The sequence below is a fragment of the Oncorhynchus gorbuscha genome, unplaced genomic scaffold (assembly GCF_021184085.1).
Source record: "Oncorhynchus gorbuscha isolate QuinsamMale2020 ecotype Even-year unplaced genomic scaffold, OgorEven_v1.0 Un_scaffold_3823, whole genome shotgun sequence".
In the NCBI taxonomy this organism is placed as follows: Eukaryota; Metazoa; Chordata; class Actinopteri; order Salmoniformes; family Salmonidae; genus Oncorhynchus; species Oncorhynchus gorbuscha.
In genome coordinates this window covers 1-25000 of record NW_025747980.1, presented here as the reverse complement: position 1 = coordinate 25000, position 25000 = coordinate 1, and the positions used below count along the sequence as shown (strand labels likewise).

The 25000-nt window shown below is 40.7% G+C and overlaps 13 non-coding genes across 13 annotated transcripts; all 13 read left to right on the top strand.

Annotated features, from left to right (window-relative positions):
* Window positions 1-791: 791 nt before the first annotated feature.
* On the top strand, window positions 792-864 carry trnar-acg. The gene has a single exon. It is a non-coding gene; the product is annotated as a tRNA-Arg (tRNA).
* A 590-nt stretch (window positions 865-1454) lies between these two features.
* trnar-acg lies at window positions 1455-1527 on the top strand. The gene has a single exon. It is a non-coding gene; the product is annotated as a tRNA-Arg (tRNA).
* A 210-nt stretch (window positions 1528-1737) lies between these two features.
* On the top strand, window positions 1738-1809 carry trnae-uuc. The gene has a single exon. It is a non-coding gene; the product is annotated as a tRNA-Glu (tRNA).
* Window positions 1810-2112: 303 nt separating this feature from the next.
* Window positions 2113-2185, top strand: trnar-acg. The gene has a single exon. It is a non-coding gene; the product is annotated as a tRNA-Arg (tRNA).
* A 212-nt stretch (window positions 2186-2397) lies between these two features.
* trnae-uuc lies at window positions 2398-2469 on the top strand. Its single transcript has one exon. It is a non-coding gene; the product is annotated as a tRNA-Glu (tRNA).
* A 546-nt stretch (window positions 2470-3015) lies between these two features.
* Window positions 3016-3088, top strand: trnar-acg. The gene has a single exon. It is a non-coding gene; the product is annotated as a tRNA-Arg (tRNA).
* Window positions 3089-3298: 210 nt separating this feature from the next.
* trnae-uuc lies at window positions 3299-3370 on the top strand. The gene has a single exon. It is a non-coding gene; the product is annotated as a tRNA-Glu (tRNA).
* Window positions 3371-7131: 3761 nt separating this feature from the next.
* Window positions 7132-7203, top strand: trnae-uuc. The gene has a single exon. It is a non-coding gene; the product is annotated as a tRNA-Glu (tRNA).
* Window positions 7204-9457: 2254 nt separating this feature from the next.
* On the top strand, window positions 9458-9530 carry trnar-acg. The gene has a single exon. It is a non-coding gene; the product is annotated as a tRNA-Arg (tRNA).
* A 787-nt stretch (window positions 9531-10317) lies between these two features.
* trnae-uuc lies at window positions 10318-10389 on the top strand. The gene has a single exon. It is a non-coding gene; the product is annotated as a tRNA-Glu (tRNA).
* Window positions 10390-12833: 2444 nt separating this feature from the next.
* Window positions 12834-12905, top strand: trnae-uuc. The gene has a single exon. It is a non-coding gene; the product is annotated as a tRNA-Glu (tRNA).
* A 7985-nt stretch (window positions 12906-20890) lies between these two features.
* On the top strand, window positions 20891-20962 carry trnae-uuc. The gene has a single exon. It is a non-coding gene; the product is annotated as a tRNA-Glu (tRNA).
* Window positions 20963-23943: 2981 nt separating this feature from the next.
* On the top strand, window positions 23944-24016 carry trnar-acg. Its single transcript has one exon. It is a non-coding gene; the product is annotated as a tRNA-Arg (tRNA).
* Window positions 24017-25000: the final 984 nt, after the last annotated feature.

The following is a 25000-nucleotide window of genomic DNA, read 5'->3' as shown; positions in this document are numbered from 1 at the left end:
AATTCATGCAACAACAGGAGGATCAAATTAAGATATGCATCTGAAACAGAAAACCAAGGAACCTTGTTTGTTGACAGACGCTATGACTGTGTACACTGGTCTAGCTGTGACCTGACTTCAGCTTAGACGTGGTGCCAGTGGCGCAATGGATAACGTGTCTGACTACGGATCAGAAGATTCTAGGTTTGACTCCTGGCTGGCTCAATACTTTGTTTAATCGACTGAAATCAAGCTGGGAATGATACTGTATACCTTTCAGTGCTTCTGGCTGTTCTCACTTCAAACACATTATAGATGGATTTCATCTGGACATTCCCCAACCTCTCTGAGAAAAAAAAAGATGTTGCTTTTAAATCCAACAGGCATAATGTCAACATTTAAAGATTTGTCTGTGATGTGTATTAAGTATGTGTCTTCCCATATGGTCTAGCGGTTAGGATTCCTGGTTTTCACCCATGTGGCCCGGGTTCAACTCCCGGTATGGGAAAGAATATATTTTCGTTAGGTACCCACTTGTGTAACAACAGATGCAGCAGTTTCTCACAACACAACAATATTCCCTCAGCAACAGGAAATGTGACTTGTTATGTAGATTCAAATTATACAAGGCTTTTTAAACGTTGAATACACTTCATGGCTGCATTTCTTGCTCTGCAGTAAAATTCATGCAACAACAGGAGGATCAAATTAAGATATGCATCTGAAACAGAAAACCAAGGAACCCTTGTTGTTGACAGACGCCATGACTGTGTACACTGGTCTAGCTGTGACCTGACTTCAGCTTAGACGTGGGGCCAGTGGCGCAATGGATAACGTGTCTGACTACGGATCAGAAGATTCTAGGTTCGACTCCTGGCTGGCTCAATACTTTATTTAATTGACTGAAATCAAGCTGGGAATGATACTGTATACCTTTCAGTGCTTCTGGCTGTTCTCACTTCAAACACATTTTAGACGGATTTCATCTGGACATTCCCCAACATCTCTGAGAAAAAAAAGATGTAGTTTTTAAATCCAACAGGCATAATGTCAACATTTAAAGATTTGTCTGTGATGTGTATTTTAAGTATGTGTCTTCCCATATGGTCTAGCGGTTAGGATTCCTGGTTTTCACCCAGGTGGCTGGGTTCAACTCCCGGTATGGGAAAGAATATATTAACTTGTCGTTAGGTACCACTTGTGTAACAACAGATGCAGCAGTTTCTCACAACACAACAATATTCCCTCAGCAACAGGAAATGTGACATGTTATGTAGATTCAAATTATACAAGGCTTTTTAAACGTTGAATACACTTCATGGCTGCATTTCTTGCTCTGCAGTAAAATTCATGCAACAACAGGAGGATCAAATTAAGATATGCATCTGAAACAGAAAACCAAGGAACCTTGTTGTTGACAGACGCTATGACTGTGTACACTGGTCTAGCTGTGACCTGACTTCAGCTTAGACGTGGGGCCAGTGGCGCAATGGATAACGTGTCTGACTACGGATCAGAAGATTCTAGGTTCGACTCCTGGCTGGCTCAATACTTTATTTAATTGACTGAAATCAAGCTGGGAATGATACTGTATACCTTTCAGTGCTTCTGGCTGTTCTCACTTCAAACACATTTTAGACGGATTTCATCTGGACATTCCCCAACATCTCTGAGAAAAAAGATGTAGCTTTTAAATCCAACAGGCATAATGTCAACATTTAAAGATTTGTCTGTGATGTGTATTTTAAGTATGTGTCTTCCCATATGGTCTAGCGGTTAGGATTCCTGGTTTTCACCCAGGTGGCCCGGGTTCAACTCCCGGTATGGGAAAGAATATATTTTCGTTAGGTACCCACTTGTGTAACAACAGATGCAGCAGTTTCTCACAACACAACAATATTCCCTCAGCAACAGGAAATGTGACATGTTATGTAGATTCAAATTATACAAAGCTTTTTAAACGTTGAATACACTTCATGGCTGCATTTCTTGCTCTGCAGTAAAATTCATGCAACAACAGGAGGATCAAATTAAGATATGCATCTGAAACAGAAAACCAAGGAACCTTGTTGTTGACAGACGCTATGACTGTGTACACTGGTCTAGCTGTGACCTGACTTCAGCTTAGACGTGGGGCCAGTGGCGCAATGGATAACGTGTCTGACTACGGATCAGAAGATTCTAGGTTCGACTCCTGGCTGGCTCAATACTTTGTTTAATTGACTGAAATCAAGCTGGGAATGATACTGTATACCTTTCAGTGCTTCTGGCTGTTCTCACTTCAAACACATTTTAGACGGATTTCATCTGGACATTCCCCAACATCTCTGAGAAAAAAAAGATGTAGCTTTTAAATCCGACAGGCATAATGTCAACATTTAAAGATTTGTCTGTGATGTGTATTTTAAGTATGTGTCTTCCCATATGGTCTAGCGGTTAGGATTCCTGGTTTTCACCCAGGTGGCCCGGGTTCAACTCCCGGTATGGGAAAGAATATCTTTTCGTTAGGTACCCACTTGTGTAACAACAGATGCAGCAGTTTCTCACAACACAACAATATTCCCTCAGCAACAGGAAATGTGACTTGTTATGTAGATTCAAATTATACAAGGCTTTTTAAACGTTGAATACACTTCATGGCTGCATTTCTTGCTCTGCAGTAAAATTCATGCAACAACAGGAGGATCAAATTAAGATATGCATCTGAAACAGAAAACCAAGGAACCTTGTTGTTGACAGACTGTGTAGGTCTAGCTGTGACCTGACTTCAGCTTAGATGGGGCCAGTATAACGTGTCTGACTACTCAGAAGATTCACAGGTTTGACTTTGTTATGTAGATTCAAATTATACAAAGCTTTTTAAACGTTGAATACACTTCATGGCTGCATTTCTTGCTCTGCAGTAAAATTCATGCAACAACAGGAGGATCAAATTAAGATATGCATCTGAAACAGAAAACCAAGGAACCTTGTTGTTGACAGACGCCATGACTGTGTACACTGGTCTAGCTGTGACCTGACTTCAGCTTAGACGTGGGGCCAGTGGCGCAATGGATAACGTGTCTGACTACGGATCAGAAGATTCTAGGTTCGACTCCTGGCTGGCTCAATACTTTGTTTAATTGACTGAAATCAAGCTGGGAATGATACTGTATACCTTTCAGTGCTTCTGGCTGTTCTCACTTCAAACACATTTTAGACGGATTTCATCTGGACATTCCCCAACATCTCTGAGAAAAAAGATGTAGCTTTTAAATCCAACAGGCATGATGTCAACATTTAAAGATTTGTCTGTGATGTGTATTTTAAGTATGTGTCTTCCCATATGGTCTAGCGGTTAGGATTCCTGGTTTTCACCCAGGTGGCCCGGGTTCAACTCCCGGTATGGGAAAGAATATATTTTCGTTAGGTACCCACTTGTGTAACAACAGATGCAGCAGTTTCTCACAACACAACAATATTCCCTCAGCAACAGGAAATGTGACTTGTTATGTAGATTCAAATTATACAAAGCTTTTTAAACGTTGAATACACTTCATGGCTGCATTTCTTGCTCTGCAGTAAAATTCATGCAACAACAGGAGGATCAAATTAAGATATGCATCTGAAACAGAAAACCAAGGAACCTTGTTGTTGACAGACGCTATGACTGTGTACATTTGTCTAGCTGTGACCTGACTTCAGCTTAGACGTGGTGCCAGTGAGGGTAGGCAACAACATCTCCTCCCCGCTGATCCTCAACACGGGGGGCCCCACAAGGGTGCGTTCTGAGCCCTCTCCTGTACTCCCTGTTCACCCACGACTGCGTGGCCACGCACGCCTCCAACTCAATCATCAAGTTTGCGGACGACACAACAGCGGTAGGCTTGATTACCAACAACGACGAGACGGCCTACAGGGAGGAGGTGAGGGCCCTCGGAGTGTGGTGTCAGGAAAATAACCTCACACTCAACGTCAACAAAACTAAGGAGATGATTGTGGACTTCAGGAAACAGCAGAGGGAACACCCCCTATCCACATCGATGGAACAGTAGTGGAGAGGGTAGCTAGTTTTAAGTTCCTCGGCATACACATCACAGACAAACTGAATTGGTCCACTCACACTGACAGCGTCGTGAAGAAGGCGCAGCAGCGCCTATTCAACCTCAGGAGGCTGAAGAAATTCGGCTTGTCACCAAAAGCACTCACAAACTTCTACAGATGCACAATCGAGAGCATCCTGGCGGGCTGTATCACCGCCTGGTACGGCAACTGCTCCGCCCTCAACCGTAAGGCTCTCCAGAGGGTAGTGAGGACTGCACAATGCATCACCGGGGGCAAACTACCTGCCCTCCAGGACACCTACACCACCCGTTGTTACAGGAAGGCCATAAAGATCATCAAGGACATCAACCACCCGAACCACTGCCTGTTCACCCCGCTATCATCCAGAAGGCGAGGTCAGTACAGGTGCATCAAAGCTGGGACCGAGAGACTGAAAAACAGCTTCTATCTCAAGGCCATCAGACTGTTAAACAGCCACCACTAACATTGAGTGGCTGCTGCCAACACACTGTCATTGACACTGACCCAACTCCAGCCATTTTAATAATGGGAATTGATGGGAAATGATGTAAATATATCACTAGCCACTTTAAACAATGCTACCTTATATAATGTTACTTACCCTACATTATTAATCTCATATGCATATGTATATACTGTACTCTACATCATCGACTGCATCCTTATGTAACACATGTATCACTAGCCACTTTAACTATGCCACTTTGTTTACTTTGTCTACACACTCATCTCATATGTATATACTGTACTCGATACCATCTACTGTATGCTGCTCTGTACCATCACTCATTCATATATCCTTATGTACATGTTCCTTATCCCCTTACACTGTGTATAAGACAGTAGTTTTGGAATTGTTAGTTAGATTACTTGTTGGTTATCACTGCATTGTCGGAACTAGAAGCACAAGCATTTCGCTACACTCGCATTAACATCTGCTAACCATGTGTATGTGACAAATAAAATTTGATTTGATTTGATTTGAATGGATAACGTGTCTGACTACGGATCAGAAGATTCTAGGTTCGACTCCTGGCTGGCTCAATACTTTGTTTAATTGACTGAAATCAAGCAGGGAATGATACTGTATACCTTTCAGTGCTTCTGGCTGTTCTCACTTCAAACACACTTTAGACGGATTTCATCTGGACATTCCCCAACATCTCTGAGAAAAAAGATGTAGCTTTTAAATCCAACAGGCATAATGTCAACATTTAAAGATTTGTCTGTGATGTGTATTTTAAGTATGTGTCTTCCCATATGGTCTAGCGGTTAGGATTCCTGGTTTTCACCCAGGTGGCCTGGGTTCAACAACCGGTATGGGAAAGAATATATTTTGAATTAGAAAACCACTTGTGTAACAACAGATGCTTTTTGCATAACAGACGCTATGACTGTGTACATTTGTCTAGCTGTGACCTGACTTCAGCTTAGACGTGGTGCCAGTGAGGGTAGGCAACAACATCTCCTCCCCGCTGATCCTCAACACGGGGCCCCACAAGGGTGCGTTCAGAAAACCAAGGAACCTTGTTTTTGACCCTCTCCTGTACTCCCTGTTCACCCACGACTGCGTGGCCACGCACGCCTCCAACTCAATCAAAGTTTGGACGACACAACAGCGGTAGGCTTGATTACCAACAACGACGAGACGGCCTACAGGGAGGAGGTGAGGGCCCTCGGAGTGTGGTGTCAGGAAAATAACCTCACACTCAACGTCAACAAAACTAAGGAGATGATTGTGGACTTCAGGAAACAGCAGAGGGAACACCCCCTATCCACATCGATGGAACAGTAGTGGAGAGGGTAGCTAGTTTTAAGTTCCTCGGCATACACATCACAGACAAACTGAATTGGTCCACTCACACTGACAGCGTCGTGAAGAAGGCGCAGCAGCGCCTATTCAACCTCAGGAGGCTGAAGAAATTCGGCTTGTCACCAAAAGCACTCACAAACTTCTACAGATGCACAATCGAGAGCATCCTGGCGGGCTGTATCACCGCCTGGTACGGCAACTGCTCCGCCCTCAACCGTATTGTAAGGCTCTCCAGAGGGTAGTGAGGACTGCACAACGCATCACCGGGGCAAACTACCTGCCCTCCAGGACACCTACACCACCCGTTGTTACAGGAAGGCCATAAAGATCATCAAGGACATCAACCACCCGAACCACTGCCTGTTCACCCCGCTATCATCCAGAAGGCGAGGTCAGTACAGGTGCATCAAAGCTGGGACCGAGAGACTGAAAAACAGCTTCTATCTCAAGGCCATCAGACTGTTAAACAGCCACCACTAACATTGAGTGGCTGCTGCCAACACACTGTCATTGACACTGACCCAACTCCAGCCATTTTAATAATGGGAATTGATGGGAAATTATGTAAATATATCACTAGCCACTTTAAACAATGCTACCTTATATAATGTTACTTACCCTACATTATTCATCTCATATGCATATGTATATACTGTACTCTACATCATCGACTGCATCCTTATGTAACACATGTATCACTAGCCACTTTAACTATGCCACTTTGTTTACTTTGTCTACACACTCATCTCATATGTATATACTGTACTCGATACCATCTACTGTATGCTGCTCTGTACCATCACTCATTCATATATCCTTATGTAAATGTTCCTTATCCCCTTACACTGTGTATAAGACAGTAGTTTTGGAATTGTTAGTTAGATTACTTGTTGGTTATCACTGCATTGTCGGAACTAGAAGCACAAGCATTTCGCTACACTCGCATTAACATCTGCTAACCATGTGTATGTGACAAATAAAATTTGATTTGATTTGATTTGAATGGATAACGTGTCTGACTACGGATCAGAAGATTCTAGGTTCGACTCCTGGCTGGCTCAATACTTTGTTTAATTGACTGAAATCAAGCAGGGAATGATACTGTATACCTTTCAGTGCTTCTGGCTGTTCTCACTTCAAACACACTTTAGACGGATTTCATCTGGACATTCCCCAACATCTCTGAAAAAAAAAAAGATGTAGCTTTTAAATCCTACAGGCATGATGTCAACATTTAAAGATTTGTCTGTGATGTGTATTTTAAGTATGTGTTTTCCCATATGGTCTAGCGGTTAGGATTCCTGGTTTTCACCCAGGTGGCCCGGGTTCAACTCCCGGTATGGGAAAGAATATATTTTCGTTAGGTACCCACTTGTGTAACAACAGATGCAGCAGTTTCTCACAACACAACAATATTCCCTCAGCAACAGGAAATGTGACTTGTTATGTAGATTCAAATTATACAAAGCTTTTTAAACGTTGAATACACTTCATGGCTGCATTTCTTGCTCTGCAGTAAAATTCATGCAACAACAGGAGGATCAAATTAAGATATGCATCTGAAACAGAAAACCAAGGAACCTTGTTGTTGACAGACGCTATGACTGTCTACACTGGTCTAGCTGTGACCTGACTTCAGCTTAGACGTGGGGTCAGTGGCGCAATGGATAAAGTGTCTGACTACGGATCAGAAGATTCTAGGTTCAACTCCTGGCTAGCTCAATACTTTACTTAATTGACTGAAATCAAGCTGGGAATGATACTGTTTACCTTTCAGTGCTTCTGGCTGTTCTCACTTCAAACACATTTTAGACGGATTTCATCTGGACATTCCCCAACATCTCTGGGAAAAAAAGATGTTGCTTTTAAATCCAACAGGCATAATGCAAACATTTAAAGATTTGTCTGTGATGTGTATTTTAAGTATGTGTCTTCCCATATGGTCTAGCAGTTAGTATTCCTGGTTTTCACCCAGGTGGCCCGGGTTCAACTCCCGGTATGGGAAAGAATATATTTTTGTTATGTTACCCACTTGTGTAACAACAGATGCAGCAGTTTCTCACAACAAAACTATATTCTCACAGGAAATGTGACATGTTATGTATATACAAAGCTTTTTAAACGTTGAATAAACTTCATGGCTGCATTTCTTGCTCTGCAGTAAAATTCATGCAACAACAGGAGGATCAAATTAAGATATTCATCTGAAACAGAAAACCAAGGAACCTTGTTGTTGACAGACGCTATGACTGTGTACACTGGTCTAGCTGTGACCTTACTTCAGCTTAGACGTTGGGCCAGTGGTGCAATGGATAACGTGTCTGACTACGTATCAGAAGATTTTTTGTTTCGACTCATGGCTTGCTCAATACTTTATTTAATTGACTGAAATCAAGCTGGGAATGATACTGTATACCTTTCAGTGCTTCTGGCTGTTCTCACTTCAAACACATTTTAGACGGATTTCATCTGGACATTCCACCACATCTCTGAGAAAAAAGATGTAGCTTTTAAATCCAACAGGCATGATGTCAACATTTAAAGATTTGTCTGTGATGTGTATTTTAAGTATGTGTTTTCCCATATGGTCTCACGGTTAGGATTCCTGGTTTTCACCCAGGTGGCCAGGGTTCAACTCCCGGTATGTGAAAGAATATCTTGTCGTTAGGTACGTACTTGTGTAACAACAGATGCAGCAGTTTCTCACAGCACAACAATATTCTCTTATCAACAGGAAATGTGACATGTTATGTAGATTCAAATTATACAAGGCTTTTTAAACGTTGAATAGACTTCATGGCTGCATTTCTTGCTCTGCAGTAAAATTCATGCAACAACAGGAGGATCAAATTAAGATATGCATCTGAAACAGAAAACCAAGGAACCTTGTTGTTGACAGACGCTATGACTGTGTACACTGGTCTAGCTGTGACCTGACTTCAACTTAGATGTGGGGTCAGTGGCGCAATGGATAAAGTGTCTGACTACGGATCACAAGATTCTAGGTTCGGCTCCTGGCTGGCTCAATACTTTACTTAATTGACTGAAATCAAGCTGTGAATGATACTGTTTACCTTTCAGTGCTTCTGGCTGTTCTCATTTCAAACACATTTTAGACGGATTTCATCTGGACATTCCCCAACATCTCTGAGAAAAAAAGATGTTGCTTTTAAATCCAACAGGCATAATGCAAACATTTAAAGATTTGTCTGTGATGTGTATTTTAAGTATGTGTCTTCCCATATGGTCTAGCGGTTAGGATTCCTGGTTTTCACCCAGGTGGCCTGAGTTCAACTCCAGGTATGGGAAAGGATATCTTGTCATTAGTTACCCACTTGTGTAACAACAGATGCAGCAGTTTCTCACAACACAACAATATTCCCTCAGCAACGTGTCATGTAGATTCGAATTATACAATTATTTTTAAACGTTGAATACACTTCATGGCTGCATTTCTTGCTCTGCAGTAAAATTCATGCAACAACAGGAGGATCAAATTAAGATATGCATCTGAAACAGAAAACCAAGGAACCTTGTTGTTGACAGACGCCATGACTGTGTACACTTGTCTAGCTGTGACCTGACTTCAGCTTAGACGTGGGGCCAGTGGCGCAATGGATAACGTGTCTGACTACGGATCAGAAGATTCTAGGTTCGACTCCTGGCTGGCTCAATACTTTGTTTAATTGACTGAAATCAAGCATGGAATGATACTGTATTAAAAAAAATGTAGCTTTTAAATCAAACAGGCATAATGTCAACATTTAAAGATTTGTCTGTGATGTGTATTTTAAGTATGTGTCTTCCCATATGGTCTAGCGGTTAGGATTCCTTGTTTTCACCAAGGTGGCCCGGGTTCAACTCCCGGTATGGGAAAGGATATCTTGTCATTAGGTACCCACTTGTGTAACAACAGATGCAGCAGTTTCTCACAACACAACAATATTCCCTCAGCAACATGAAATGTGACATGTCATGTAGATTTGAATTATACAATTATTTTTAAACGTTGAATACACTTCATGGCTGCATTTCTTGCTCTGCAGTAAAATTCATGCAACAACAGGAGGATCAAATTAAGATATGCATCTGAAACAGAAAACCAAGGAACCTTTTTGTTGACAGACGCTATGACTGTGTACACTGGTCTAGCTGTGACCTGACTTCATTTTAGACGTGGGGCCAGTTGCACAATGGATAACGTGTCTGACTACAGATCAGAAGATTCTAGGTTCGACTCCTGGCTTGCTCAATATTTTATTTAATTGACTGAAATCAAGCTGTGAATGATACTGTATTTTCAGTGCTTCTGGCTGTTCTCACTTCAAACACATTTTACACGGATTTCATCTGGACATTCCCCAACATCTCTGAGAAAAAAAGATGTAGCTTTTAAATCCAACAGGCATGATGTCAACATTTAAAGATTTGTCTGTGATGTGTATTTTAAGTATGTGTCTTCCCATATGGTCTAGCGGTTAGGATTCCTGGTTTTCACCCAGGTGGCCCGGGTTCAACTCCCGGTATGGGAAAGAATAACTTGTCATTAGGTACGCACTTGTGTAACAACAGATGCAGTACTTTCACACAACACAACAATATTCACTCAGCAACAGGAAATGTGACATGTTATGTAGATTCAAATTATATAACGTTTTTTAAACGTTGAATACACTTCATGGCTGCATTTCTTGCTCTGCAGTAAAATTCATGCAACAACAGGAGGATCAAATTAAGATATGCATCTGAAACAGAAAACCAAGGAACCTTGTTCTTGAGAAACGCTATGACTGTGTACACTGGTCTAGCTGTGACCTGACTTCAGCTTAGACGTGGTGCCACTGGCGCAATGGATAACGTGTCTGATTACGGATCAGAATATTCTAGGTTCGACTCCTGGCTGTCTCAATACTTTGTTTAATTGACTGAAATCAAGCAGGGAATGATACTGTATTAAAAAAAGATGTAGCTTTTAAATCAAACAGGCATAATTTCAACATTTAAAGATTTGTCTGTGATGTGTATTTTAAGTATGTGTCTTCCCATATGGTCTAGCGGTTAGGATTCCTGGTTTTCACCCAGGTAGACTGGGTTCAACTCCTGGTATGGGAAACAATATATTTTCGTTAGGTACCCACTTGTGTAACAACAGATGCAGCAGTTTCACACAACACAACAATATTCCCTCAGCAACAGGAAATGTGACTTGTTATGTAGATTCAAATTATATAAGGCTTTTTAAACGTTGAATACACTTCATGGCTGCATTTCTTGCTCTGCAGTAAAATTCATGCAACAACAGGAGGATCAAATTAAGATATGCATCTGAAACAGAAAACCAAGGAACCTTATTGTTGCCTACAGAGGGTAGTGAGGACTGCACAACGCATCACCGGGGGCAAACTACCTGCCCTCCAGGACACCTACACCACCCGTTGTTACAGGAAGGCCATAAAGATCATCAAGGACATCAACCACCCGAACCACTGCCTGTTCACCCCGCTATCATCCAGAAGGCGAGGTCAGTACAGGTGCATCAAAGCTGGGACCGAGAGACTGAAAAACAGCTTCTATCTCAAGGCCATCAGACTGTTAAACAGCCACCACTAACATTGAGTGGCTGCTGCCAACACACTGTCATTGACACTGACCCAACTCCAGCCATTTTAATAATGGGAATTGATGGGAAATGATGTAAATATATCACTAGCCACTTTAAACAATGCTACCTTATATAATGTTACTTACCCTACATTATTCATCTCATATGCATATGTATATACTGTACTCTACATCATCGACTGCATCCTTATGTAACACATGTATCACTAGCCACTTTAACTATGCCACTTTGTTTACTTTGTCTACACACTCATCTCATATGTATATACTGTACTCGATACCATCTACTGTATGCTGCTCTGTACCATCACTCATTCATATATCCTTATGTACATGTTCCTTATCCCCTTACACTGTGTATAAGACAGTAGTTTTGGAATTGTTAGTTAGATTACTTGTTGGTTATCACTGCATTGTCGGAACTAGAAGCACAAGCATTTCGCTACACTCGCATTAACATCTGCTAACCATGTGTATGTGACAAATAAAATTTGATTTGATTTGATTTGAATGGATAACGTGTCTGACTACGGATCAGAAGATTCTAGGTTCGACTCCTGGCTGGCTCAATACTTTGTTTAATTGACTGAAATCAAGCAGGGAATGATACTGTATTAAAAAAAGATGTAGCTTTTAAATCAAACAGGCATAATGTCAACATTTAAAGATTTGTCTGTGATGTGTATTTTAAGTATGTGTCTTCCCATATGGTCTAGCAGTTAGGATTCCTGGTTTTCACCCAGGTTGCCTGGGTTCAACTCCTGGTATGGGAAAGAATATCTTGTCGTTAGGTACGCACTTGTGTAACAACAGATGCAGCAGTTTCTCACAACACAACAATATTTCAGCAACAGGAAATGTGACATGTTATGTAGATTCAAATTATACAAGGCTTTTTAAACGTTAAATACACTTCATGGTTGCATTTCTTGCTCTGCAGTAAAATTCATGCAACAACAGGAGGATCAAATTAAGATATGCATCTGAAACAGAAAACCAAGGAACCTTGTTGTTGACAGACGCTATGACTGTGTACACTGGTCTAGCTGTGACCTGACTTCATTTCAGATGTGGGGACAGTTGCACAATGGATAACGTGTCTGACTACAGATCAGAAGATTCTAGGTTCGACTCCTGGCTTGCTCAATATTTTGTTTAATTGACTGAAATCAAGCTGTGAATGATACTGTATTTTCAGTGCTTCTGGCTGTTCTCACTTCAAACACATTTTACACGGATTTCATCTGGACATTCCCCAACATCTCTGAGAAAAAAAGATGTAGCTTTTAAATCCAACAGGCATGATGTCAACATTTAAAGATTTGTCTGTGATGTTTATTTTAAGTATGTGTCTTCCCATATGGTCTAGCGGTTAGGATTCCTGGTTTTCACCCAGGTGGCCCGGGTTCAACTCCCGGTATGGGAAAGAATAACTTGTCATTAGGTACGCACTTGTGTAACAACAGATGCAGCAGTTTCTCACAACACAACAATATTCACTCAGCAACAGGAAATGTGACATGTTATGTAAATTCCAATTCAAATATAACGTTTTTTAAACGTTGAATACACTTCATGGCTGCATTTCTTGCTCTGCAGTAAAATTCATGCAACAACAGGAGGATCAAATTAAGATATGCATCTGAAACAGAAAACCAAGGAACCTTGTTCTTGACAGACGCTATGACTGTGTACACTGGTCTAGCTGTGACCTGACTTCAGCTTAGACGTGGTGCCAGTGGCGCAATGGATAACGTGTCTGATTACGGATCAGAAGATTCTAGGTTCGACTCCTGGCTGTCTCAATACTTTGTTTAATTGACTGAAATCAAGCAGGGAATGATACTGTATTCAAAAAAAGATTTCAGACATTTTTGAGAAAAAAAATCATCCAACAGGCATAATTTCAACATTTAAAGATTTGTCTGTGATGTGTATTTTAAGTATGTGTCTTCCCATATGGTCTAGCGGTTAGGATTCCTGGTTTTCACCCAGGTGACTGGGTTCAACTCCCGGTATGGGAATGGAATATATTTTCGTTAGGTACCCACTTGTGTAACAACAGATGCAGCAGTTTCACACAACACAACAATATTCCCTCAGCAACAGGAAATGTGACTTGTTATGTAGATTCAAATTATATAAGGCTTTTTAAACGTTGAATACACTTCATGGCTGCATTTCTTGCTCTGCAGTAAAATTCATGCAACAACAGGAGGATCAAATTAAGATATGCATCTGAAACAGAAAACCAAGGAACCTTATTGTTGCCTACAGAGGGTAGTGAGGACTGCACAACGCATCACCTGGGGCAAACTACCTGCCCTCCAGGACACCTACACCACCCGTTGTTACAGGAAGGCCATAAAGATCATCAAGGACATCAACCACCCGAACCACTGCCTGTTCACCCCGCTATCATCCAGAAGAGGTCAGTACAGGTGCATCAAAGCTGGGACCGAGAGACTGAAAAACAGCTTCTATCTCAAGGCCATCAGACTGTTAAACAGCCACCACTAACATTGAGTGGCTGCTGCCAACACACTGTCATTGACACTGACCCAACTCCAGCCATTTTAATAATGGGCTTTTAAATCCAACAGGCATAATGCATTTATAGATTGATGGGAAATGATGTAAATATATCACTAGCCACTTTAAACAATGCTACCTTATATAATGTTACTTACCCTACATTATTCATCTCATATGCATATGTATATACTGTACTCTACATCATCGACTGCATCCTTATGTAACACATGTATCACTAGCCACTTTAACTATGCCACTTTGTTTACTTTATATATATATATATATATATATGCCATTTAGCAGACGCTTTTATGACTTACAGTCATGCGTGCATACATTCTCCGTATGGGTGGTCCCGGGGATCGAACCCACTACCCTGGCGTTACAAGCGCCATGCTCTACCAACTGAGCTACACAGGACCACTACACACTCACACACTCATCTCATATGTATATACTGTACTCGATACCATCTACTGTATGCTGCTCTGTACCATCACTCATTCATATATCCTTATGTACATGTTCCTTATCCCCTTACACTGTGTATAAGACAGTAGTTTTGGAATTGTTAGTTAGATTACTTGTTGGTTATCACTGCATTGTCGGAACTAGAAGCACAAGTATTTCGCTACACTCGCATTAACATCTGCTAACCATGTGTATGTGACAAATAAAATTTGATTTGATTTGATTTGAATGGATAACGTGTCTGACTACGGATCAGAAGATTCTAGGTTCGACTCCTGGCTGGCTCAATACTTTGTTTAAGTGACTGAAATCAAGCAGGGAATGATACTGTATTAAAAAAAGATGTAGCTTTTAAATCAAACAGGCATAATGTCAACATTTAAAGATTTGTCTGTGATGTGTATTTTAAGTATTTGTCTTCCCATATGGTCTAGCAGTTAGGATTCCTGGTTTTCACCCAGGTTGCCTGGGTTCAACTCCTGGTATGGGAAAGAATATCTTGTCGTTAGGTACGCACTTGTGTAACAACAGATGCAGCAGTTTCTCACAACACAACAATATTCGCTCAGGAAATGTGACATGTTATGTAGATTCAAATTATACAAGGCTTTTTTAAACGTTAAATACACTTCATGGTTGCATTTCTTGCTCTGCAGTAAAATTCATGCAACAACAGGAGGATCAAATTAAGATATGCATCTGAAACAGAAAACCAAGGAACCTTGTTGTTGACAGACGCTATGACTGTGTACATTTGTCTAGCTGTGACCTGACTTCAGCTTAGACGTGGTGCCAGTGAGGGTAGGCAACAACATCTCCTCCCCGCTGATCCTCAACACGGGGCCCCACAAGGGTGCGTTCTGAGCCCTCTCCTGTACTCCCTGTTCACCCACGACTGCGTGGCCACGCACGCCTCCAACTCAATCATCAAGTTTGCGGACGACACAACAGTGGTAGGCTTGATTACCAACAACGATGAGACGGCCTACAGGGAGGAGGTGAGGGCCCTCGGAGTGTGGTGTCAGGAAAATAACCTCACACTCAACGTCAACAAAACTAAGGAGATGATTGTGGACTTCAGGAAACAGCAGAGGGAACACCCCCTATCCACATCGATGGAACAGTAGTGGAGAGGGTAGCTAGTTTAAGTTCCTCGGCATACACATCACAGACAAACTGAATTGGTCCACTCACACTGACAGCGTCGTGAAGAAGGCGCAGCAGCGCCTATTCAACCTCAGGAGGCTGAAGAAATTCGGCTTGTCACCAAAAGCACTCACAAACTTCTACAGATGCACAATCGAGAGCATCCTGGCGGGCTGTATCACCGCCTGGTACGGCAACTGCTCCGCCCTCAACCGTAAGGCTCTCCAGAGGGTAGTGAGGACTGCACAACGCATCACCGGGGGCAAACTACCTGCCCTCCAGGACACCTACACCACCCGTTGTTACAGGAAGGCCATAAAGATCATCAAGGACATCAACCACCCGAACCACTGCCTGTTCACCCCGCTATCATCCAGAAGGCGAGGTCAGTACAGGTGCATCAAAGCTGGGACCGAGAGACTGAAAAACAGCTTCTATCTCAAGGCCATCAGACTGTTAAACAGCCACCACTAACATTGAGTGGCTTCTGCCAACACACTGTCATTGACACTGACCCAACTCCAGCCATTTTAATAATGGGAATTGATGGGAAATTATGTAAATATATCACTAGCCACTTTAAACAATGCTACCTTATATAATGTTACTTACCCTACATTATTCATCTCATATGCATATGTATATACTGTACTCTACATCATCGACTGCATCCTTATGTAACACATGTATCACTAGCCACTTTAACTATGCCACTTTGTTTACTTTGTCTACACACTCATCTCATATGTATATACTGTACTCGATACCATCTACTGTATGCTGCTCTGTACCATCACTCATTCATATATCCTTATGTACATGTTCCTTATCCCCTTACACTGTGTATAAGACAGTAGTTTTGGAATTGTTAGTTAGATTACTTGTTGGTTATCACTGCATTGTCGGAACTAGAAGCACAAGCATTTCGCTACACTCTCATTAACATCTGCTAACCATGTGTATGTGACGAATAACATATGATTTGATTTGATTTGAATGGATAACGTGTCTGACTACGGATCAGAAGATTCTAGGTTCGACTCCTGGCTGGCTCAATACTTTGTTTAATTGACTGAAATCAAGCAGGGAATGATACTGTATTAAAAAAAGATGTAGCTTTTAAATCAAACAGGCATAATGTCAACATTTAAAGATTTGTCTGTGATGTGTATTTTAAGTATGTGTCTTCCCATATGGTCTAGCAGTTAGGATTCCTGGTTTTCACCCAGGTTGCCTGGGTTCAACTCCCTGGTATGGAAAAGAATATCTTGTCGTTAGGTAACTTGTGTAACAAAAGATGCAGCAGTTTCTCAGAACACAACAGTATTCCCTCAGGAAATGTTAAATTTTATGTAGATTCAAATTATACAAGGGTTTTTAAACGTTGAATAGGATTCCTGGTTTTCACCCAGGTGGTATGGGAAAGAATATGTTTTCGTAAGGTACCCACTTGTGTAACAACAGATGCAGCAGTTTCTCACAACACAACAATATTCCCTCAGCAACAGGAAATGTGACAAGTTATGTAGATTCAAATTATACAAGGCTTTTTAAACGTTGAATAGGATTCCTGGTTTTCACCCAGGTGGCCTAGGTTCAACTCCCGGTATCAGAAAGAATAACTTGTCGTTAGGTACGCACTTGTGTAACAACAGATGCAGCAGTTTCACAAAACAATATTCCCTCAGCAACAGGAAATGTGACATGTCATGTAGATTCAAATTATACAAGGCTTTTTAAACGTTGAATTCACTTCATGGCTGCATTTCTTGCTCTGCAGTAAAATTCATGCAACAACAGGAGGATCAAATTAAGATATGCATCTGAAACAGAAAACCAAGGAACCTTGTTGTTGACAGACACTATGTCTGTGTACACTGGTCTAGCTGTGACCTGATAATGGATAATGTGCGCAATGGATAACGTGTCTTACAGAGCAGAACATTCAAGGTTCGACTCCTGGCTGCCTCAATAGTTTATTTAATTGACTGAAATCAAGCTGGGAATGATACTGTATACCTTTCAGTGCTTCTAATTGTTCTCACTTCAAACACATTTTAGATGGATTTCATCTGGACATTCCCCAACATCTCTGAGAAAAAAAGATGTAGCTTTTAAATCCAACAGGCATGATGTCAACATTTAAAGATTTGTCTGTGATGTGTATTTTAAGTATATGTCTTCCATATGGTCTAGCGGTTAGGATTCCTGGTTTTCACCCAGGTGGCACGGGTTCAACTCCCTGTATGGGAAAGAATATATTTTCGTTAGGTACCCACTTGTGTAACAACAGATGCAGCAGTTTCTCACAACACAACAATATTCCCTCAGCAACAGGAAATGTGACTTGTTATGTAGATTCAAATTATACAAGGGTTTTTAAACGTTGAATAGGATTCCTGGTTTTCACCCAGGTGGTATGGGAAACAATATCTTTTCGTAAGGTACCCACTTGTGTAACAACAGATGCAGCAGTTTCTCACAACACAACAATATTCCCTCAGCAACAGGAAATGTGACAAGTTATGTAGATTCAAATTATACAATGCTTTTTAAACGTTGAATTCACTTAATGGTTGCATTTCTTGCTCTGCAGTAAAATTCATGCAACAACAGGAGGATCAAATTGCAGTGGTTTCACATAACACAACAGTATTCCCTCAGCAACAGGAAATGTTAAATTTTATGTAGATTCAAATTATACAAGGGTTTTTAAACGTTGAATAGGATTCCTGGTTTTCACCCAGGTGGCGTAGGTTCAACTCCCGGTATAAGAAACAATAACTTGTCGTTAGGTACGCACTTGTGTAACAACAGATGCAGCAGTTTCACAAAACAATATTCCCTCAGCAACAGGAAATGTGACATGTCATGTAGATTCAAATTATACAAAGCTTTTTAAACGTTGAATAAACTTCATGGCTGCATTTCTTGCTCTGCAGTAAAATTCATGCAACAACAGGAGGATCAAATTAAGATATGCATCTGAAACAGAAAACCAAGGAACCTTGTTGTCGACAGACTGTGTACACTGGTCTAGCTGTGACCTGACTTCAGGTTAGATGTGGGGCCAGTGGCGCAATGGATAACGTGTCTGACTATGGATCAGTAGATTCTAGGTTCGACTCCTGGCTTGCTCAATATTATATTTAATTTACTGAAATCAAGCTGGGAATGATACTGTATACCTTTCAGTGCTTCAAATTGTTTTCACTTCAAACACATTTTAGATGGATTTCATCTGGACATTCCCCAACATCTCTGAGAAAAAAAGATGATGCTTTTAAATCCAACAGGCATGATGTCAACATTTAAAGATTTGTCTGTGATGTGTATTTTAATTATGTGTCTTCCCATATGGTCTAGCGGTTAGGATTCCTGGTTTTCACCCAGGTGGCCTGGGTTCAACTCCTGTTATGGGAAAGAATATATTTTCGTTAGGTACCCACTTGTGTAACAACAGATGCAGCAGTTTCACACAACACAACAATATTCCCTCAGCAACAAGAAATGTGACATGTTATGTATATTCAAATTATACAAAGCTTTTTAAACGTTGAATAAACTTCATGGCTGCATTTCTTGCTCTGCAGTAAAATTCATGCAACAACAGGAGGATCAAATTAAGATATGCATCTGAAACAGAAAACCAAGGAACCTTGTTATTGACAGACGCTACACTGGTCTAGCTGTGACCTGACTTCAGCTTAAATGTGTGGCCAGTGGCGCAATGGATAAAGTGTCTGCCTACGGATAAGAAGATTCTAGGTTCAACTCCTGGCTGGCTCAATACTTTATTGAATTGACCAAAATCAATTTATTGAATTGACCGAAATCATCTGGACATTCCCCAACATCTCTGAGAAAAAAAGATGTCGCTTTTCAATCCAACAGGCATAATGTCAACATTTAAAGATTTGTCTGTGATGTCTATTTTTCAGTATGTGTCTTCCCATATGGTCTAGCGGTTAGGATTCCTGGTTTTCACCCGGGTTCAACTCCCGTTATGGGAAAGAATATATTTTCATTAGGTATCCACTTGTGTAACAACAGATGCAGCAGTTTCTCACAACACAACAATATTCCCTCAGCAACAGGAAATGTGACATGTTATGTAGATTCAAATTATACAAGGGTTTTTAAACGTTGAATACACTTCATGGCTGCATTTCTTGCTCTGCAGTAAAATTCATGCAACAACAGGAGGATCAAATTAAGATATGCATCTGAAACAGAAAACCAAGGAACCTTGTTTTTGACAGACGCTATGACTGTGTAAACTGGTCTAGCTATGACCTGACTTCTAACTTAGACGTGTTGCCAGTGGCACAATGGATAATGTGTCTAATAACAGAGCAGAACATTCAAGGTTCGACTCCTGGCTGCCTCAATAGTTTATTTAATTGACTGAAATCAAGCTGGGAATGATACTGTATAGCTTTCAGTGCTTTTGGCTGTTCTCACTTCAAACTAATTTTAGACGGATTTCATCTGGACATTCCCCATCACCTCTGAGAAAAAAATGTAGCTTTTGAATCCAACAGGCATGATGTCAACATTTAAAGATTTGTCTGTGATGTGTATTTTAAGTATGTGTCTTCCCATATGGTCTAGCGGTTAGGATTCCTGGTTTTCACCCAGGTGGCAAGGGTTCAACTCCCGGTATGGGAAAGAATATATTTTGGTGTGGTACGCACTTGTGTAACAACAGATGCAGCAGTTTCACACAACACAACAATATTCCCTCAGCAACAAGAAATGTGACATGTTATGTAGATTCAAATTATATAAGGCTTTTTAAACGTTGAATACACTTCATGGCTGCATTTCTTGCTCTGCAGTAAAATTCATGCAACAACAGGAGGATCAAATTAAGATATGCATCTGAAACAGAAAACCAAGGAACCTTTTTGTTGACAGATGCTATGACTGTGTACACTGGTCTAGCTGTGACCTGACTACAGTTTAGATGTGGGGCCAGTGGTGCAATGGATAACGTGTCTGACTACGGATAAGAAGATTCTAGGTTTGACTCCTGGCTGGCTCAGTACTTTATTTAATTGACTGAAATCAAGCTGGGAATGATACTGTATACTTTTCAGTGCTTCTGGCTGTTGTCACTTCAAACACATTTTAGACGGATTTCATCTGGACATTCCCCAACATCTCTGAGAAAAAAAAGATGTAGCTTTTAAATCCAACAGGCATAATGCAAACATTTAAAGATTTGTCTGTGATGTGTATTTTAAGTATGTGTCTTCCCATATGGTCTAGCGGTTAGGATTCCTGGTTTTCACCCAGGTGGCCCGGGTTCAACTCCCGGTATGGGAAAGAATAACTTGTCATTAGGTACTCACTTGTGTAACAACAGATGCAGTACTTTCACACAACACAACAATATTCACTCAGCAACAGGAAATGTGACATGTTATGTAGATTCATATTATATAACGTTTTTTAAACGTTGAATACACTTCATGGCTGCATTTCTTGCTCTGCAGTAAAATTCAAGTACAACAGGAGGATCAAATTAACATATGCATCTGAAACAGAAAACCAAGGAACCTTGTTGTTGAGAAACGCTATGACTGTGTACACTGGTCTAGCTGTGACCTGACTTCAGCTTAGACGTGGTGCCACTGGCGCAATGGATAACGTGTCTGACTACGGATCAGAAGATTCTAGGTTTGACTCCTGGCTGTCTCAATACTTTGTTTAATTGACTGAAATCAAGCAGGGAATGATACTCTATTAAAAAAAGATGTAGCTTTTAAATCAAACAGGCATAATGTCAACATTTAAAGATTTGACTGTGATGTGTATTTTAAGTATGTTTCTTCCCATATGGTCTAGCGGTAAGGATTCCTGGTTTTCACCCAGGTGGCCAGGTTTCAATTCCCGGTATGAGAAATAATATATTGTCGTTAGGTACGTACTTGTGTAACAACAGATGCAGCAGTTTCTCACAACACAACAATATTCCCTCAGCAACAGGAAATGTGACTTGTTATGTAGATTCAAATTATACATGGCTTTTTAAACGTTGAATACACTTCATGGCTGCATTTCTTGCTCTGCAGTAAAATTCATGCAACAACAGGAGGATCAAATTAACATATGCATCTGAAACAGAAAACCAAGGAACCTTGTTGTTGAGAAACGCTATGACTGTGTACACTGGTCTAGCTGTGACCTGAATTCAGCTTAGACATGGTGCCACTGGCGCAATGGATAACGTGTCTGACTATGGATCAGAAGATTCTAGGTTCGACTCCTGGCTGTCTCAATACTTTGTTTAATTGACTGAAATCAAGCAGGGAATGATACTGTATTAAAAAAAGATGTAGCTTTTAAATCAAACAGGCATAATGTCAACATTTAAAGCCATTTGACTTTGATGTGTATTTTAAGTATGTTTCTTCCCATATGGTCTAGCGGTAAGGATTCCTGGTTTTCACCCAGGTGGCCAGGTTTCAATTCCCGGTATGAGAAAGAATACACTGGTCTAGCTGTGACCTGACTTCAGCTTAGACGTGGGGCCAGTGGCGCAATGCATAATGTGTCTGACTACGGATCAGAAGATTCTATGTTCGACTCCTGGCTGGGTCAATACTTTATTTAATTGACTGAAATCAAGCTGGGAATGATACTGTATAACTTTCAGTGCTTCTGGCTGTTCTCACTTCAAACACATTTTAGACGGATTTCATCTGGACATTCCCCAACATCTCTGAGAAAAAAAGATGTAGCTTTTAAATCCAACAGGCATAATGTCAACATTTAAAGATTTGTCTGTGATGTGTATTTTAAGTATGTGTCTTCCCATATGGTCTAGCGGTTAGGATTCCTGATTTTCACTCTGGTGGCCCGGGTTCAACTCCCGGTATGGGAAAGAATATCTTGTCGTTAGGTAAGCACTTGTGTAACAAAATATGCAGTGGTTTCATATAACACAACAGTTTTCCCTCAGCAACAGGAAATGTTAAACTTCATGTATATTCATATTATACAAGAGTTTTTAAACGTTGAATACACTTCATGGCTGCATTTCTTGCTCTGCAGTAAAATTCATGCAACAACAGGAGGATCAAATTAAGATATGCATCTGAAACAGAAAACCAAGGAACCTTGTTTTTGACAGACGCTATGACTGTGTAAACTGGTCTAGCTGTGACCTGACTTCAACTTAGACGTGGTGCTAGTGGCGCAATGGATAATGTGTCTAATTACAGAGAAGAACATTCAAGGTTTGACTCCTGGCTGCCTCAATAGTTTATTTAATTGACTGAAATCAGCTGGGAATGATACTGTAAACCTTTCAGTGCTTCTGGCTGTTCTCACTTCAAACACATTTTAGACGGATTTCATCTGGACATTCCCCGACATCTCTGAGAACAAAATATTTAGCTTTTAAATCCAACAGGCATGATGTCAACATTTAAAGATTTGTCTGTGATGTGTGTTTAACTATGTGTCTTCCCATATGGTCTAGCGGTTAGGATTCCTGGTTTTCACCCAGGTGGCCGGGTTCAACTCCCGGTATGGGAAAGAATATATTTTCGTTAGTACCCACTTGTGTATCAACAGATGCAGCAGTTTCTCACAACACAACAATATTCCCTCAGCAACAGGAAATGTGACTTGTTATGTAGATTCAAATTATATAAGGCTTTTTAAACGTTGAATACACTTCATGGCTGCATTTCTTGCTCTGCAGTAAAAATTCATGCAACAACAGGAGGATCAAATGATACTGTATACCTTTCTGTGCTTCTGGCTGTTCTCACTTCAAACACATTATAGATGGATTTCATCTGGACATTCCCCAACATCTCTGAGAAAAAATATGTATTAAAAAAGATGTAGCTTTTAAATCAAACAGGCATAATGTCAACATTTAAAGATTTGTCTGTGATGTGTATTTTAAGTATGTGTCTTCCCATATGGTCTAGCGGTTAGGATTCCTGGTTTTCACCCAGGTGGCCTGGGTTCAACTCCCGGTATGGGAAAGAATATATTTTCGTTAGGTACCCACTTGTGTAACAACAGATGCAGCAGTTTCACACAACACAACAATATTCCCTCAGCAACAGGAAATGTGACATGTTATGTAGATTCATATTATATAATGTTTTTTAAACGTTGAATACACTTCATGGCTGCATTTATTTCTCTGCAGTAAAATTCATGCAACACCAGGAGGATCAAATTAAGATATGCATCTGAAACAGAAAACCAAGGAACCTTGTTGTTGACAGACGCTATGACTGTGTACACTGGTCTAGCTGTGACCTGACTTCAGCTTAGACGTGGGGCCAGTGGCGCAATGGATAACGTGTCTGACTACGGATCAGAAGATTCTAGGTTCGACTCCTGGCTGGCTCAATACTTTATTTAATTGACGTAAATCAAGCTGGGAATGATACTGTATACCTTTCAGTGCTTCTGGCTGTTCTCACTTCAAACACATTTTAGACGGATTTCATCTGGACATTCCCCAACATCTCTGAGAAAAAAAGATGTAGCTTTTAAATCCAACAGGCATGATGTCAACATTTAAAGATTTGTCTGTGATGTGTATTTTAAGTATGTGTCTTCCCATATGGTCTAGCGGTTAGGATTCCTTGTTTTCACCCAGGTGGCGGGTTCAACTCCCTTATGGGAAAGAATATCTTGTCATTAGGTACCCACTGTGTAACAACAGATGCAGCAGTTTCTCACAACACAACAATATTCCCTCAGCAACATGAAATGTGACATGTTATGTATATTCAAATTATACAAAGCTTTTTAAACGTTGAATAAACTTCATGGCTGCCTTTCTTGCTCTGCAGTAAAATTCATGCAACAACAGGAGGATCAAATTAAGATATGCATCTGAAACAGAAAACCGAGGAACCTTGTTGTTGACAGACGCCAAGACTGTGTACACTGGTCTAGCTGTGACCTGACTTCAGCTTATACGTGGGGCCAGTGGCGCAATGGATAATGTGTCTGACTACGGATCAGAAGATTCTAGGTTCGACTCCTGGCTGGCTCAATACTTTATTTAATTTACTGAAATCAAGCTGGGAATGATACTGTATAACTTTCAGTGCTTCTGGCTGTTCTCACTTCAAACACATTTTGAAAGATTTACGGATTTCATCTGGACATTCCCCAACATCTCTGAGAAGAAAGATGTAGTTTTGAATCCAACAGGCATAATGTCAACATTTAAAGATTTGTTTGTGATGTGTATTTTAAGTATATGTCTTCCCATATGGTCTAAGTGTTAGGGATTCCTTTTTTTCACCCAGGTGGCCTGGGTTCGACTCTCGTATGGGAAAGAATATCTTTTCGTTAGGTACCCACTTGTGTAACAACAGA